We start from the raw sequence: 17,176 nt of genomic DNA, 5'->3' as shown, positions 1-17,176 counted from the left end.
GGGCAGAGTATCCGGACTAACAATGACGTAGAGGGATACCACAGAAAGTTGAATGGTATGGCAGGCAGCTCTCATATTCCATTTTATGTTTTCGTGCCATTACTGTACAAAGAAGCAAAAAATGTAACTGTAGAGGTCCGTCTTGTCAAGGATGGTAAACACACACGTCGCCAGCGCCGTCAGTTTAGAACAGTGCAAGGCAAAATATTTGCCCTATGGAAACGGTATGAAGACCATGAAATTACCACCAATCACCTCTTAAAAGCATGTTCGAAGTTATGTACAAATGGACCTTCCCAATAAATGGTGTTTTATGTATTATATCATAGGTTTTAAGATGCTGTTTTATACATACTATATATTAGATATTACATCACAAGTTTTAAACCTAAATATATGTATACTGTATCAGATTCCCTTATATGTGTTGTACGACTAGGATTTGTACAGTTTGTATGAACCATATACATTCTGGTTATATAGCTATTTCTGTGTTAAATATATTTTTCTTTTATCAACATGTCTTACTGCAATTATTTCCTATTAATGCAAGCAGGAAAGAATACCAGTTTTCATTAAAAATACTTTCTAATGATGGCCGAAGTGACTAGGGGTTGGTGCCGTAGTGACTCATGTTGGGGCCGTAGTGACTAGGGTCAGAGGCCGAAGTGACTGGGGCCGTAGTGGTTGAGGGCCGTAGTGACTGGCAACCGGTGGAGATCCGTGTAAAGCAAGCAGAATTCTACCAACTTGCCGGTGTTGTGGGAGTGATAGACTGTACCCATGTGAAAATAATGGCACCAAAGGAAAACGATGTAGTTTATGTCAACAGAAAAAATAAAATAAACATAGCTTGAACATACAATTAGTGTTTGATGCCTTTGTTATTGATTAAAATGTGAAATATTCGAGTTAAGGAAAACAAAACATGGGAAAAAAACTTTTATTTGCAGCAGAAAGGTACACACATGCAAATGAAAAAGATGACATTAAAATTGCATTAAAATGTCATTTAGAATATGATTTATAATTATTGCTGCTGGTTATTCATATTGAGATAATGGTGGTAAGAAAGCTTGTTACAGACGTCTGCCAGTGTGAGGGAGGAGGAACGAAAGGTCGAGGTGACCACATCGCGAACATCATGACTTATGAGTGAAGTAAAACGAGGTTACTTGGTTTCTGTTTACAAAGTTCCAAGTGGAAAAACAACTTTATTGTGAATTCAGTGTATACTTTTCTGGAGTATTGTGTTTACTGAGTGAATTGGTGACCGATCTGTTGCTATTTGTGTCTTGCTTGAAGATATTCATCATTGGATTCAAAGTTATGGTATTAATGTGCAATAGTCATCATAACAAAATACGTAGTAATTAATTATATATGTCAACCTATTTATTTTCATGAGATCATGGTATGACCACTGAAAAACATAGCTTTTTATCTTGGCTCCATTACAAATTCAGTATATAATTACTCTATTAGTGGAATCTAGTTTTCAGCATCTTTTATTATTATGCCAATATTCTAAGCACTCAGCTTGCAAACATGCTTAGGTTTATGTTGTCAGCTTGGGTCGGACTTATGTGAACACTTTACCAAGTGACCTAAGATTACTCAATGCTCGCAAAGCTATGGTATTAACGTGCAATGGTCATCATACCAAAATACGTAGTAATTAATTATATATGTCAACCTAATTATTTTCATGAGATCATGGTATGACCGCTGAAAACATAGCTTTTTTTTTATCTTGGCTCCATTACAAATTCAGTATATAATTATTCATATATTCAATAAAGTAGTGGAATCCAGTTTTCAGCATCTTTTATTATTATGCCAATATTCTAAACACTCAGCTTGCAAACACGCTTAGGTTTATGTTGTCAGCTTGGGTCGGACTTAGGTGAACACTTTACCAAGTGACCTAAGATTACTCAATGCTACCATATAGGTATACTACATCTTTGATTGTGAGTTCATCAGAGAGCACTGGAGAGCAGCATGAGTCTAATTAGGTGCTAATGAATATCCTGCCTGCATCACAGACTACATAAAATGCAAATATGATCGGTGCCTAAAGGTGTTATAAGCTAATGCTCATCTCTGTGACATTGGCCCTTGAGCCTGTGGTGGGAGGGAGCCCATTACCTTGGGACACAGGGCCAGTTTGACATCCGGGTTACCACAGTTTCCCCAGGTAGTCATTTATCGACCAGCCCGAGAGGGAGGATGATCAGCTGGGTGAGCTGCACGCCGACTGCCCGGGCCGGGATTCGAACCTGGGCCCGTGTAGAAGCCAGGCATGCTGACCACTAGACCACGGAGGTGTATTGGAGCCCAATCTCAAGTGAACCCACTCACAATGGCACACAATTTTTTTTCTGGTAAATTTTGTGCTTTGAATGAATTTGCTAACCATTTCTGTCGAAAAACAGCACAGATTATTTTTCACCCCTTCCACCCTAACCTCAGTAATAAAAAAAAAAAGTGAAAATCATAGCCTTGAGGCAGTAATATTCAGCCCCAGCATCAAAAAATTATACTGCTGCCCTATGAAAGGCATCTCTTAACTCCGATGAAGTAGGTGGTGACTGTGGTGGAGCAGCTTCATTGTCATCCCTTGCAGTGGCAGGTGTCATTAGGCCAGCAGATGATGAAGCAGTGGCTGGTGTCATAGGGCCAGCAGATGATGAAGCAGTGGCAGGTGTCATTGGCCAGCAGATGATGAGCAGTGGCTGGTGTCATAGGGCCAGCAGATATTGAAGCAGTGGCTGTTGCCGGAGCAGCTAATGGTATCTTTTCCACAAGTAATGAACAATGTGCTGGGATGGTCTCTAGCAATACTAATAAAGTGTGTATCTACAAAGAATATGAATTTAAGGGTGATTAATAAATTGTTTTAATGAGAATATAAAAGTTTTTGCCAAAAACATACAGGCCAGTCAATATTTCACTGCTGCTTGACTGTTGCTGCTGTCCTATCCCTAGCACATCATGTCAATGCTGAGTGGCTCTGGTACCCCTTCAAATACATGAGACGAGCAGCCTATGATGTCGTACACCAGTTTATCTACCACAGTTAATGTCATAGTTATATAGGCAGGCGCCTGCGTATCTGTGGTGCCACACGTATGGGGCACTCAGGTGTTGGGGGAATTGTCATTGTTATGAAGGGGCAGGGGTAAACCAGTGTATGCTGCGAGGCCTTGGTGTGGAAGTTCCCTGTCTGAACTGTGCAACTAATCCCCCATACAGTGAGGGCCTTTTTTACTCCCTCAGGGGCTGTGCAGCTGAGAGAGTGGTGTACATGAGTGTGAGTGTGTGAGTAAGTGTGTGCCTGTCTTGGCTAAAACCCTTCACTGGGGGAAGACAACCAAGGTATTTAGATAGATTGATAGTCATTGACAGATAAACATTAAAAAAATTTCTATATCAAATATGCAGTTCACTGCTATGAACTTATTAACTTTAAGCTGAAATAAAGGCATTGTGGCCAGTATAGCTGCATTCTGTGAGCACATAAAAAAACTAACTAATATAAGTTTTACATTTAAAGACATAACAACTAAAAAAAATTACCAGTCTGCCGCTGCTCATTCTTGCACTTGGCAATGCAAGGCTTTGATTTTTGTTGTACGTTGTACCAACGCCTCTCACAGTCATCCTGTGTACGGGGTCCACTCCCAGGGAAGGCACTGTCAGGGTATAAATGTGAAGCAAGTTTCTTAATCGTTTCACTATGGCATGCTTTTTATTTCCCATACCTTCTCCAATAACATTTAATACATGCTGTGATGGAAAGCTAAATCAGTACCAGTTTTTTATTTACATGCATCAAAAGACATTAACTTTTTAGTTGTTATGAACATGGCCATATATACTACTTTTCTTTACCTACTTTTCTAAAATGCTTTTCTCTAAGTAGGATGATATTACACAATACAGCTATACAAAAAAAATCAGAGCATTAATCTTAATTCCATTCTTTTGAGTACTTTTAACCTAACATTATATCACCAGAAACTGTTTGACCAATGCTATCAAAATAATATTTTAATCTTACTTTACCATTCTCATCAAATCTACCTATTCCGATATAGTCTTAACATAAAATACTTGTAAAAGTGTTGAGAGTATGGCATTCCCCTCCCCCCCCAAAAAAAAAAAAAAAAAATCTCAATAAGGAATAAATAAAATAACAGGTAAATATGACTTGACTCTCTTATACTAACCCCCTTTCCACCCTAACAAACTTGGGGACCTACCATGTTAGGTTAGGACGTGTTAGGTTGGACAGGTTTAGCAGGAGTTGGTTTAGTTATGTTAGATTGTTGAGGGAGTGGGGGTTGCAGCAGAAATGGTCATGATGATGCTATTCACATGGAGCAGTAGGAAAAAGTATGTCCTGTTTGGAAACTCTGTGGTTGTGTTTGTATACAAAAATACCCATTTCACGAGGTTAGGTTAGTTTGCAAGTTACTTGAATCATGGATATGTGAATATGTAACAAAAAAAATAAAAGCGTTAACCTTAATTTCATTATCTTGAGTATATTCCAATCTAACATTGTATCACCATAATCTGTTTGACCAATGCTATAAATATACTATTTTAATCTTACTTTACCATTCTCACAAAACCTACCTATTCCCATATAGTCTTGACATAAAGTACTTGTAAAAGTGTCCATAGTCTGGCATGCCTAGCATCCCCCCCAATAAAAATAAATAATAAATAAAAATAAATAAAGAACAAAAAAAGGGCAAATATGCCTTAACTATCTATACCAACCCCCTTTTCCCCCCCAACAAACTTGGCATGTTAAGTTAGGATGTGTTCGGTAGGACGGGGCAGGTTTGGCACTTGGGGATCTACCATGTTAGGTTAGGATGTGTTAGGTAGGACAGGTTTAGCAGGAGTTGGTTTAGTTATGTTAGATTGTTGAGGGAGTGGGGGTTGCAGCAGAAATGGTCATGATGATGCTATTCATGTGAAGCAGTAGGAAAAAGTATGTTCTGTTTGGAAACTCTGTGGTTGTGTTTGTATACAAAAATACCCATTTGACGAGGTTAGGTTAGTTTGCAAGTTACTTGAATCATGAATATGTGAATATGTAACAAAAAAATAAAAGCATTAACCTTAATTTCATTATCTTGAGTACATTCCAATCTAACATTATATCACCATAATCTGTTTGACCAATGCTATAAATATACTATTTTAATCTTACTTTACCATTTTCACAAAACCTACCTATTCCCATATAGTCTTGACATAAAGTACTTGTAAAAGTGTCCATAGTCTGGCAAATATGCCTTAACTATCTATACCAACCCCCTCTTCCCCCCCAACAAACTTGGCATGTTAAGTTAGGATGTGCTCGGTAGGACGGGGCAGGTTTGGCATGGTTATGTTTAGTTATGTTGGGTTGTTGAGTGAGAGGGGGTTGTGGCAGAAATGGTCATAATGAAACTATTCAGATATAGAATGAAAAGGTATGTTCTGTTTGGAAGGTCAGTGGTTGTGTTATTATGCAAAAAATACCCAATTGATTAGGTTAGGTTAGTTTGTAAGCTGATTGAACCATGAATATGTGATTACCAACCTTGTTACAGCTTCTGCCACTTCAGTCCACGCTCTCTTCTTATCCTCAGGGGTGATACTCTTCCCATAACACCCTCTGATTATACGTATTTTTTCATGAATTTGATGTAAGAAGACCGTTTCATCTGGCGACCAATTAAACTTACTCCTTTTCTGCGCTGGTTCTCCGGCCCGTAGATCATTGGGGCAGATGACGTGGTTATGGTGCGGTAATTTCAGCAGAGCAAGTCGTGACGCAGGCGGGGAGATACGGGCATTGACGAGTGACGGAGTAAAAACAGCCTTTGAGGCTGCTTCTATCTGCCACAAAACTCAGTATTTTCTTGTGTTTGCCATTTATTATGTTTCTGTTGTACATTTATACATCTTTTCTTTATTATTCTTTTGAAATATATACTTAATTCATGTCGGATGTTTACGTTTTGCACGGAGGCGTCCTTAGCAACGAGCCCGCCATAAAGAAGAAGAAGAAGAAGATAATAGTAGCCAGGATTTGCTAATACCTACACTCAAAGTTGACGAGGATAGCTTTTACTCTTAATAATTTGAAACTATTAACTTTGATAGTAACTTTAAGAGTAAAAGTTAATAGCTCTCGAGGATACGGGCCCAGCTGCTATCAAACTTTCTTCCGTGATTTACCGTCGGAAATTAGAATTACATTACTGTTACCCAAAGTTCAATTGACCGCAAATGATGCGTGATTTCTCCCTACTGACACAATTTAACGGGAAGTAATTTTATACAAAAATAGCATGGAGTATGCATCTCACGTGTGGGGGGCTCCACTCACACGGCTCTTTTGGACAGAGGGAAGTCTAACTGTAATGCGGGGAAAACCAGTAAAAATCGATAACCCGTAATAACCGATGAATGCTTGTGAGTTAGGTGATGGTGCGGCCGGGCAGACATTCCGACAGACAGACGAACCAGTGACGGGTCAGCATCGCGCGGGTCTGCTGACTCATAAGTGAAGGTGCCGAGGATGGTTAAGTTAGGTTTCCTTTTATGAGGAACAACGAGGAGGAATTTTTCACCTAAGTCACGTGGGAGAGAGGAACAGCTGTCTCTGAACTCCTGAGTTAGCGGAACAGGCCAAGTATCTCAACAACCACCGTTCGGTGCTAGTTAGCCGGCAGCCACGCCAGGGGAGGAGGAGTCGAGTTGGGGGAAAGCGCGAGAACTGCATATTCAGTTAAGCCTCGTCTCTCCTCCCAACAGGTATGTGTGAAGTTAATTCCAAAACGGACAGTGATTATTTAGTGTTACAATGTTATTATTATACCTATAACGATATTCAATCAAGCCTCGTCTCTCCTCCCAACAGGTTCCCTATACTGACTGAGTGGTTACCCCCTTGTTGTGTTAGAATGTAAAGTTACCCCTTTGTTGGGCTTCCATGCCCATCCTCTGGTACTTTAGGAGCACGAATGTCTCATCCCATGATTACTTCAGTAATAGAAAGGAATACTTTTTCTGGTTAGTGTAATTTGTTTAATTCAATGTTTGTGGGGACTCATGACCACCTCCTTGGTGTCCTGAACCCCCATGACTACCGTGCTTCCATGATCAACCCTGTGAACACATATCGGTGGTAGGAATATTTTCAATAATAATCATGTATCATTGAACCCTGATTTGGGTAGTTGTTATTTAACAACGGTTAAGTGTTTAGGCTATGGCCAGTGTATCACATCTTCATGTAATTGTAATAGTCTAAGAGATGAGTGAGCCCTTTAAGGTGATTGGAATGATGAGTTTTAATTAGTAGTGTAAGTAACTCGGTAAAAGCTCGCTACCATTACCAACAGAATGAGCTGTCAATAGCATTATTAATTAATATCAGTGTGTTCGCTACCATTACCAACAGTGATGAATTGTAAATAATATTGTTAGTTTCAATAAGCTCGCTACCTTTATATATTAACATAATGTGAATAAACCTCATAATTTAACATTTGTATTGCGTCACCCTAACAACTAGGAAGCAAACTTCTAGTAAAATATTAAAGACAGAGTTGAAGGCAACACATAATCAAAGTCTCTTCGTCTCATCAGCTCCCCGCCTCTTACTGGCAGTCTTCTACCTCTTTAAATTCCGCCGCCATGTTGCATCTCTTTCTACCTTCTATCGATATTTTCATGCTGACTGCTCTTCTGAACTTGCTAACTGTATGCCTCTCCCCCCTCCCGCGGCCCCGCTGCACACGACTTTTTCTACTCAAGCTCATCCCTATACTGTCCAAATCCCTTATGCAAGAATTAACCAGCATCTTCATTCTTTCATCCCCTTCACTGGCAAACTCTGGACCAGCCTTCCTTCGCCTCTATTTCCTCCTGCCTATGACTTGACCTCTTTCAAGAAGATTGTATCAAGACACTTGTATATCCATCCACTCGAAGCTGCACCAGTCTTTAACCCGGTAGGAAGGAAGGAAGGGAAGGGAAGAGAATTTTGGTTGGAAGGAAGGAGAGAGAGAGAGAGAGAGAGAGAGAGAGAGAGAGAGAGAGAGAGAGAGAGAGAGAGAGAGAGAGAGAGAGAGAGAGAGAGAGAGAGAGAGGAAGGAAGGAAGGAAGGAAGGATGTAGGAGAGAGAAAGGAAGAAAGTGAAAGGGTAGAAATTTAGAAGAAAAGGAAGCGAGAGAGAGAGAGAGAGAGAGAGAGAGAGAGAGAGAGAGAGAGAGAGAGAGAGAGAGAGAGAGAGAGAGAGAAGGGAAAGTGTACGAAAGAGCTAGAGGAATGAAGGAAGGAAAACTAGGAAAGAGGGGAAGAAAGGAAGTAGGAAGGAAGGAAAAATGTAGTAAAGAGAGGAAGGAAGGAAGGAAGAAAGGAAAACTTAGGAGGGTCGTAAAGGAGTTTTTTTTATCTTCTCTCCCTCTTCATCTTTATTTCCTTTGTCTTCTTTCCTTCCTGTTCATTTCTTCCATCTTTTTCTTTCTTTTTTTCTCATTCCTCAGCATTTCTTCATCTGTTATCTTGTCTCCACCTTCTTCACCTTCTTTATCTTCCCCATTTTCCATCCTCTCTCTATTTTCTTCCTTCCTATTGTAGTGCCCTGAAAACTGGCGCGCCAAGTGATGCGGGAAAATCAAAGGAGACGGGGAAATAGGGGGAAATGAAAAACCTGAGGCCAGAAACTCACCCTGAGGGTAGTGCTGCCACCACCCGGCGATCTAAGGACGAACAGTGTCACCCCTAGCTCGCAGGGAACCTTAAAATCTAAGTAATGCGAATTGGGGGACTCAGGAGAGGGTTTCCGGGGACTCTAGAAGAGTTAGCGTGTACGGGCGGAGGTGTGGAGACGACGAGTCAGTAACCACCACGGCTGTCTGGACTACTCACGTCAAGGATAACACCAAAGGATACAAGGAAATGTCTATAGATATGATAATGTACGTTTATTTGTTTGCTTTCCGATCAAAGAATGAATTCTAGTCTGACGAGTCAGTATTGAGGTGGGTACGCGAGGAATCTTAGCGCCCATCAGCCGCGGACGACACAGAGTAAACACCTCGGGCAACGGGCACAAAATATACATAAATTCATAGATAATACTCATACATGGGAGAAAGGCACCACTGCGAAGGGCTTCACACCCTCGAGATAATACACTTTACATCACTAGTTATCTGTTGCGTCCTGCCGACTCACAATATTAAGGCGGCTTTACACCTGGCAATTCCTAGTCGGCAATACAGGCGCGGCTGCATTTTTGGTCTGGGTCTGGGAGCCCTTCTCGCGGCAAGTTTTCTGCAGCTGAGCACGTCCGTCTTGTATTGCCGACTGGCGGCTGGGTACAACATGTCGGCGCCAATAAAACAAGAAATGACAGATACAGACAACTAGATTTGGAGCCAGGAGGCCGAGGTGGCATTACTAGAAGTTAGGCAGCATAGATACTTGTGGCTGTGGGACCCACAGAATAAGCTGTATGAGAAGCTGAGTCTACGCAAAACAACTTTTGAGAGAGTGGCAGCAACATCCGAGAAATGTTTATCTCTCTGCGAGATATCGAAGGTCAGGAACGATTATTTTCGTGTATTATATAATCCCACTATGTAATGCCTATGGGTTGTGATGGCATGTTCCTCCCTTCTCCTTTGTTGCTAAATGCAACAATGAACAATCAATCAGGGAGGCGGCGGCTGAACGGATAGCGAGACGGCCACGCGTTCAGGAGGACGCGAGTTCAATCCCCGACCGGTGCCACCAAGCTGGGATTTTTCAGCCGCCGCCGAGTGGCTTAAAACTACCCACATGCTGTCCAGAAGACCACCTATCAACCCGGACTCTAGATTCTTGGATTAAAGATGAGCTCCGGGAGAGCAGCATGAGCCAACGCAAGATGGCGCCACAATAAACATTCACCTGCGCCAGAACGGTCTGGGCCGACCATCAGGCCCCACCGGGAAGAAGCCTTGGACCAACCATCAGGAATCCAGGATCCACCGGGAAGAAGCCAAGACGTAAAAAATAAAAAATCAATACTACTGAAGGCAAAACTCGTTTACTTAAAGTATTTCTACAATATTAGGCTAATGGACCAAACTCATTGTGGTTTTAATATATGGTAGTAACCTTTTGGGGTGTCTGGGATGAATTCATGCCCTTGCATTTACTAGCAGTTTACGTCTTGATGCTTCCGGTGGCTTCTCCCACGTGTGAACGTACTTGCATCCGAGAGCACCCAGCTGGTCTAGCCGCTAGATCGTCGCGGACGTATTGCCGGCCAGATCGTCGCGGATGTATTGCCGGCTAGGAATTGCCAGGTGTAAAGCCGCCTTAAGGGCTTGTCTCCCGGGCCGTGTTCCTGTCGGTCCTATGAACGCTCACAGGTTTTCTCGTCGCTACAAAGCGGTGGCAACGTTATTCAACCTTGAGGGGGATGTTAACTTAAAAAAAACTGTGCTTCCGTGCTGACACCCTGCCTGGTCAAACTCTTTCGTCTCTGGCTATCAAGATCTACCTTTCCTTCCTACTGGAAGTATGCCTTTGTACAGCCTGTGCCTAAGAAGGGTGACCGTTCCAATCCCTCAAACTATCGCCCTATAGCTTTACTTGCCTGTCTATCTAAAGCTTTTGAATCAATCCTTAACCGGAAGATTCAAAAGCACCTTTCTACTTCTAACCTTCTATCTGATCGTCAGTATGGGTTCCGCAAGGAGCGTTCTACTGGTGATCTCCTAGCCTTCTTAACTGACTCTTGGTCATCCTCTCTTAGTCGTTTCGGTGAAACCTTTGCTATTTCGCTGGACATATCAAAAGGTTTTGATAGGGTCTGGCACAAATCTTTGCTTTCCAAACTACCCTCCTACGGTTTCTATCCTTCTCTCTGTACCTTTATCTCCAGTTTCCTTTCTGACCGTTCTATTTCTGCTGTGGAAGACAGGTCACTGTTCTTCCCCTAAACCTATTAACAGTGGTGTCCCACAGGGTTCTGTCCTATCTCCCACTCTCTTTCTGTTGTTCATTGATGATCTCTTTTCCAAAACGAACTGTCCTATCCATTCTTACGCCGATGACTCCACTCTGCATTACTCGACTTCTTTTAATAGAAGACCCACTCCACAGGAACTTAACAATTCAAGGCTGGAGGCAACAGAACGCTTAGCCTCAGACCTTACTATTATTTCCGATTGGGGCAAGAGGAACCTGATGTCCTTCAACGCCTCTAAAACACAGTTTCTCCACCTATCCACTCGACACAATCTTCCAAACAACTATCCCTTATTCTTCGACAACACTCAGCTATCACCTTTTTCAACACTAAACATTCTCGGTCTATCCTTAACTCAAAATCTCAACTGGAAACTTCATATCTCATCTCTTACTAAATCAGCTTGATCTAGGCTGGGCGTTCTGTAGGGGAGAGTGGGGCACGTTGAACATAGGGGCACATTGAACCATTGGATTTTTCAGGAATAGTTTGTCTCCCAATCAGCAGATGTCTCTTGTGTACAACGCTCTTCAGAAGCTCCACTCAAGCACCAGTTGAGTGGCAGCCTTCATTGAGGGAGGACGTGCTGGTTGTTTTTTTTTTTAATATTTGACCTACTTTGTTCATCTGTTGAGGTAAGTACCAAACCTTCTAACACTTTCCACATAACTGATGCTTATGATCAAATTATTCGAGTGAGTTACGTGGTAAGTGAAGTTTATTACAGGATACCAAACAAATTTGAATTCAACTTTGCTATTCTCTGAAACACATGTTTTTGTAATGGCTGGAAATGGGGCACTTTGAACCATTAAAATAGGGGCACATTGAAATATGGTTCAATGTGCCCCACAATACTGTTCAATGTACCCCATAGCATTGTAATTGATTTGTTCTTATTTATAGGCCTACTGTTATGATTTTCATTATTATTATTATTAATATTGTTATTATTATTGTGAAAATTATTATTATTATTATTATTATTATTATTATTATTATTATTATTATTATTATTATTAGGTAATGTTCTAGTTGTTGTACATACTGACTATTAATAGAAAATAATAGGCTAAGTGGTTCCTAATGTTTAACATCTAATGAATGAGCTTGATGTTGTTTTCATTTCAGGAAATGGTGCGAAAGTATCTTGCAAAAACTGATCGAGGAAGAGCCGATGGGAACTTAATGGAGAGAGCTGTTGACGAAGTTGTCAAAGGAAAGTCCATCAGGGAAGTTAGTCGTTTGCTGGATGTAAACCGGATTACATTGTCAAGATATGTTAAGAAATTCCAAGCAGAGTATTAGATTTATTTGTCTTAGCACTTATTATTTTGTGATACTAGTCCAGTCAGGTAGGCAAATGCTGCTTACATTATGAGTCGTTCATACCAAGGAGAGTAGGTATTATAGCGTTTATTTTACATGTTTACCTTCTACATTAAGCATGCCATGTACGATTATAATAAAAAGGAACTTTATATTTTGTATACATCAAAAGAGGGAGAAAATATGTGTATTCTGAATGAATTATTAAAATATTTTTATTTCTAGACTTTGTTTTTTATTTTGCCTTCATTATTAAAGTTTAAAGACATGGTTCAATCTACCCCATAGCATGGTTCAATGTACCCCGCCTATGGGGCAGTTTGAACCATTTTAGAAAAAAAAATAATCTGCCAAATTTTCCACTATGAAAACAAGATATATCAATCATTCCTATTGTCAACTTTGGGTAGAAGGATGAAGATGAATATCGCATGGGAGAAACATAAGTTTAGCCGAAAGATATTTGCCTATGACCAGATATGTCCAAAACCTGTTCAACGTGCCCCACTCTCCTACCGTCTTCGCCAGTTCTTCTCCCCCGCACAGTTGCTGTCCATTTACAGGGGCCTTGTCCGCCCTCGTATGGAGTATGCATCTCATGTGTGTGTGTGTGTGTGGGAGGGGGGGGGGGGGGCACTCACACAGCTCTCCTTGACAGAGTGCATGGAGTCAAAGGCTCTTCGTCTCATCAACTCTCCTCATCATACTGATAGTCTTCTACCTCTTAAATTCCACCGCCATGTTGCCTCTCTTTCTATCTTCTATTGATATTTTTATGCTGACTGCTCTTCTGAACTTGCTAACTGCTTGCCTCCCCCCTCCCGCGGCCCCGCTGCACACGTCTTTCTACTCATGCTCATCCCTATACTGTCCAAACCCCTTATGTAAGAGTCAACCAGCATCTTCACTCTTTCATCCCTCACGCTGGTAAACTCTGGAACAATCTTCCTTCATCTGTATTTCCTCCTGCCTACGACTTGAACTCTTTCAAGAGGAGGGTGTCAGGACACCTCTCCTCCCGAAATTGACCTCTCTTTTTGGACACTCCGTTGATCTCTATTCAGGAGCAGTGAGTAGCGGGCTTTTTTTATATTTTTTCTTTACGCCCTTGAACTGTCTCCTTAGCTGTAAAAAATAAATAAATAAATAAATCATAAGGGTGAACAGGTGTGTGTGTGTGTGCAGTGGCGGATCCAGCTCCAGCAGGCAGGGGGGGCTTATATACAAGATGGGCGCCATACCATACCACATTATATATATATATATATATATATATATATATATATATATATATATATATATATATATATATATATATATATATATATATATATGCCTATTTGTGAAGTGTATTGACCTCAGTGACCTGCCTAGGCTGCCAAGTGCCCACGATGGCCACGAGGCGACAACTGACTGGCTGTGTGGCTGGGGCCCGGGAGTACAGTACAGTAGGGGTGGGCAGGATCCGTTACTGGATTTGAATCCACCATTTTTTTTTATTTATTTATTTTTTTTTTTTTACGTTGTTGCCTATTGCGCCAGTAGGCATCTTCCCGGTGGGGCCTGATGGTCGGCCCAAGGCTTCTTCCAGGTGGGGCCTGATGGTCGGCCCAGCCCGTTCTGGCGCAGGCGAGTGTTTATAGTGGCGCCATCTTGCATTGGCTCATGCTGCCCCCCGGAACTCGTTCTTGATTCCCTTGGACGGCTTCCTCTAGAGTCCGGGTTGATGGCTGGTCTTCAGGACAGCATGTGGGTAGTTTTAAGCCACTCGGCGGTGACTGAAAAATCCGAGTGATAGCGTGGGGATTCGAACCCGCGTCGTCCATCACGCGGTGAGTGTGGGCCCAGTACGCTACCAGTTCGGCCACCGCCTACCCAAAGCACACGCCTTTACAAATACAAGTATGATATTGTTCGCAATTTCTTTTATTTGTTTCGTATGTTTATTAATTCTTTTATTATTATCATTATCATTTTTTTACATCAAAGGATACGGCTCAAGGGTAACAAAAAGAGTACAAAAAAAAAAAAAGACCGCTACTCGCCGCTCCCACGAAAATAAAAAGTAGCCAAAAGAGAGGTCTATTTCGGGTGTAGAGGTGTCCTGATACACTCTTCTTGAAAGAGGTCAAGTCATAGGCAGGAATAAATACAGACGAAGGAAGACTGTTCCAGAATTTACCATTGAAGGGGATGAAAGAATGGAGATGTTGGTTAACTCTTACGTAAGGGGTTTGGACAGTATAGGGATGAGCATGAGTAAAGTCGTGTGCAGCGTGGCCGCGGGAGGAGGGGAGGCATGCAGTCAGCAAGTTCAGAAGAGCAGTCAGCATGAAAATATCGATAGAAGATAGAAAGAGAAGCAACATGGCGGCGGAATTTAAGAGATAGAAGGGTGTCAGTAAGAGGAGAGCAAATGAGACGAAGAGCCTTACCGCCATATTCTCAGTGAAGCTCTTCCCTCTTCGTCGAAGCGTCTCTTAGAGTGTGTTTCCGTTGAAGGGTATGCCCAGTCCCTAACCTTCGAAACGATCTTTCCGTGTAGTGTTGGTACTACTGCAAATCAAACAAACGTTGAAAACCGAAACCTTTATGCAATTTAGGCACATTTCTATAATGGATTATATAGTGTGACTAATATTTATGTAAACAGTGCTTGATACAGTGACATACATTATATATAGCAGAAAATTTTCATTAATGCATTTAATTGGTTGGTACCCATGACTATGTTTGCTTCGCTTTCATCTCATCCCGTTACCTGTGGGCGGAGCTTAGGAGACCTCGTTAGAATAAACTGCTTTTATTTTCTTTATTTTCCTCCTGTTCCATGAGACATCTCTTTCTCCCTTTGTTATTTCTCACTTGTAAATATATTTTAACTAGCTTTAGAGCTCCTATCAGTGGGTGGAAAATGGTATCATCTATATTGCTGAGCTTTGCTAAGCTCCACCCACAGGTGACGTCACGAGTTTGGAGATTGGCTGTGGTAAGCCCAGCACGGAGTACCGAATACCACCACATATTCATACAGACTTGTGAAACAAGCGCCCGGAGAAAGCCTGTTAGTCCGTCACTTTAAAATTCATCCCAGCAATCTTAATTCATGCTTATGGTTCGAAGTGCCCGCCCTACAAACGCTCAAAAAAGATAACTGTTGTGAATAGTTGAGACTAAAGGGCGGGGCGTGCTGGTTGAGAGGTGTGTTCCAGTGTTGGCTTAAATTATCATAGGAACCGTGAAGTCTTGAATAAACAGAAAAATATTGTTTCTCGCATTGTATTATTTTTTATATAAGGCCTAGAAAACTTGAATTGTTCTTATACCCAATTAATAATACAGCAACATGGAAAAATGTTGTAATAAAGCATTAAATGTGCGAAGATATTAGCGAAGAGCGGGCCTTCACCTCCTCTTCGTCAAGAGAGGAAATTAGTTCATTTTTTTCCCGCTCGCCGCTTCGCGCGCTGCATCAAAGACACTCCTCGTCACTGAGAATACCGTCTGGTCCACGAAGCCTTGTTTCCTCGCGTGAAGGGGGAAGAGATTCACTGAGAATACGGCCGTTATTGTGTGCTGGATATCCCTTCACTGGTAGCCTGGTAACATACACTCCCAGGTCTTTCTCTGCCTCTGTGGTGGATAGTGGAGTGTTTCCCATGTGGTATTGGTGTGCTGGATATCAGAGGTGGGCAAGTGTGGTACTTAGTGCGGTAGTGCGGTAGTACCGCATCACGAAAAAGTACCGCACTAAAAATCCTGCGGTACTTTTTTGCGGTACTTAGAAAACTATCGAAGAAGACATTTACAGCGCGGCATGCTGCTCACAGAAATGTTTTTTTTTTTTTTTTTTTTTTTTTTTACTATGAATCTGACTCAATCAGTCTACTCTATTAACTATGTAAAATTCTTTAACTATTTGAACTCTAAAGTGGAGAACATCTTGACCCACTCTCCCTTCGCTGAAATCTCCATCCGAGGAGATTTCAATGTTCACCACCAGCTTTGGCTTTCATCCTCTTTCACTGACCAGCCTGGTGAACAAGCCTACAACTTTACTATCCTCAACGACCTAGAGCAGTTGGTCCAGCACCTTACACGTATTCCCGACCGTCTTGGAGACAGGCCCAACATTCTAGACCTCTTCCTTACCTCAAACCCTTCTGCTTATTCTGTCAAACTGTTCTCTCCGTTGGGCTCCTCCGATCACAATCGTATTTCTGTATCCTATCCTATCGCTCCTGTGCACCCTCTGGACCCGCCGAAGAGGCGATGCTTCTGGCATTTTGCTTCAGCTCGATGGGACGACCTGAGGATGTACTTTTCCGATTTCCCGTGGAATGATTACTGCTTCCAGGAGAGAGACCCCTCTGTGTGTGCTCAGCGCATCACAGAGGTGATTGTCTCTGGAATGAAGGCATACATTTCACGTACTTTCTCTACTCCTCACGCTAAAAAGCCTTGGTTTAATCACGCTTGTTCTCGTACTGTCAATGATAGAGAGGCAGCTCACAAAAGGTGCCAGAGCCTTCAAACTAATGCTAACTACGAACTTTACATTTCTGCCCGGAATCGTGCCAAATCTATTCTTCGACTAACCAAAAACTCTTTCATTAATAGAAAATGCCAAAACCTTGCTTTCTCTAACTCTTCCCGTGACTTCTGGCATCTAGCCAAAAATATCTCCTCCAACTTCACTTCTTCATCTTTCCCTCCACTCCTCAGTCCTGACGGCAACACTGCCGTCTCATTTATCTCTAAGGCTGAACTCTTCTCTCAAACTTTTTCTAAAAACTCCACTCT

At 41.8% G+C, this 17,176-nt stretch overlaps 1 long non-coding RNA gene across 1 annotated transcript; it reads right to left on the bottom strand.

Annotated features, from left to right (window-relative positions):
- Positions 1-1,810: 1,810 nt before the first annotated feature.
- On the bottom strand, positions 1,811-6,291 carry LOC126984756 (uncharacterized). The gene is made up of 2 exons (XR_007737628.1): positions 5,609-6,291; positions 1,811-3,698 (listed from the first exon to the last, which is right to left on the bottom strand). It is a non-coding gene; the product is annotated as an uncharacterized LOC126984756 (long non-coding RNA).
- Positions 6,292-17,176: the final 10,885 nt, after the last annotated feature.

This window comes from Eriocheir sinensis, chromosome 57 (assembly GCF_024679095.1).
Source record: "Eriocheir sinensis breed Jianghai 21 chromosome 57, ASM2467909v1, whole genome shotgun sequence".
In the NCBI taxonomy this organism is placed as follows: domain Eukaryota; kingdom Metazoa; phylum Arthropoda; class Malacostraca; order Decapoda; family Varunidae; genus Eriocheir; species Eriocheir sinensis.
The sequence above is the reverse complement of the archived record's forward strand: the minus strand, read 5'-3'. Positions and strand labels throughout refer to the sequence as shown.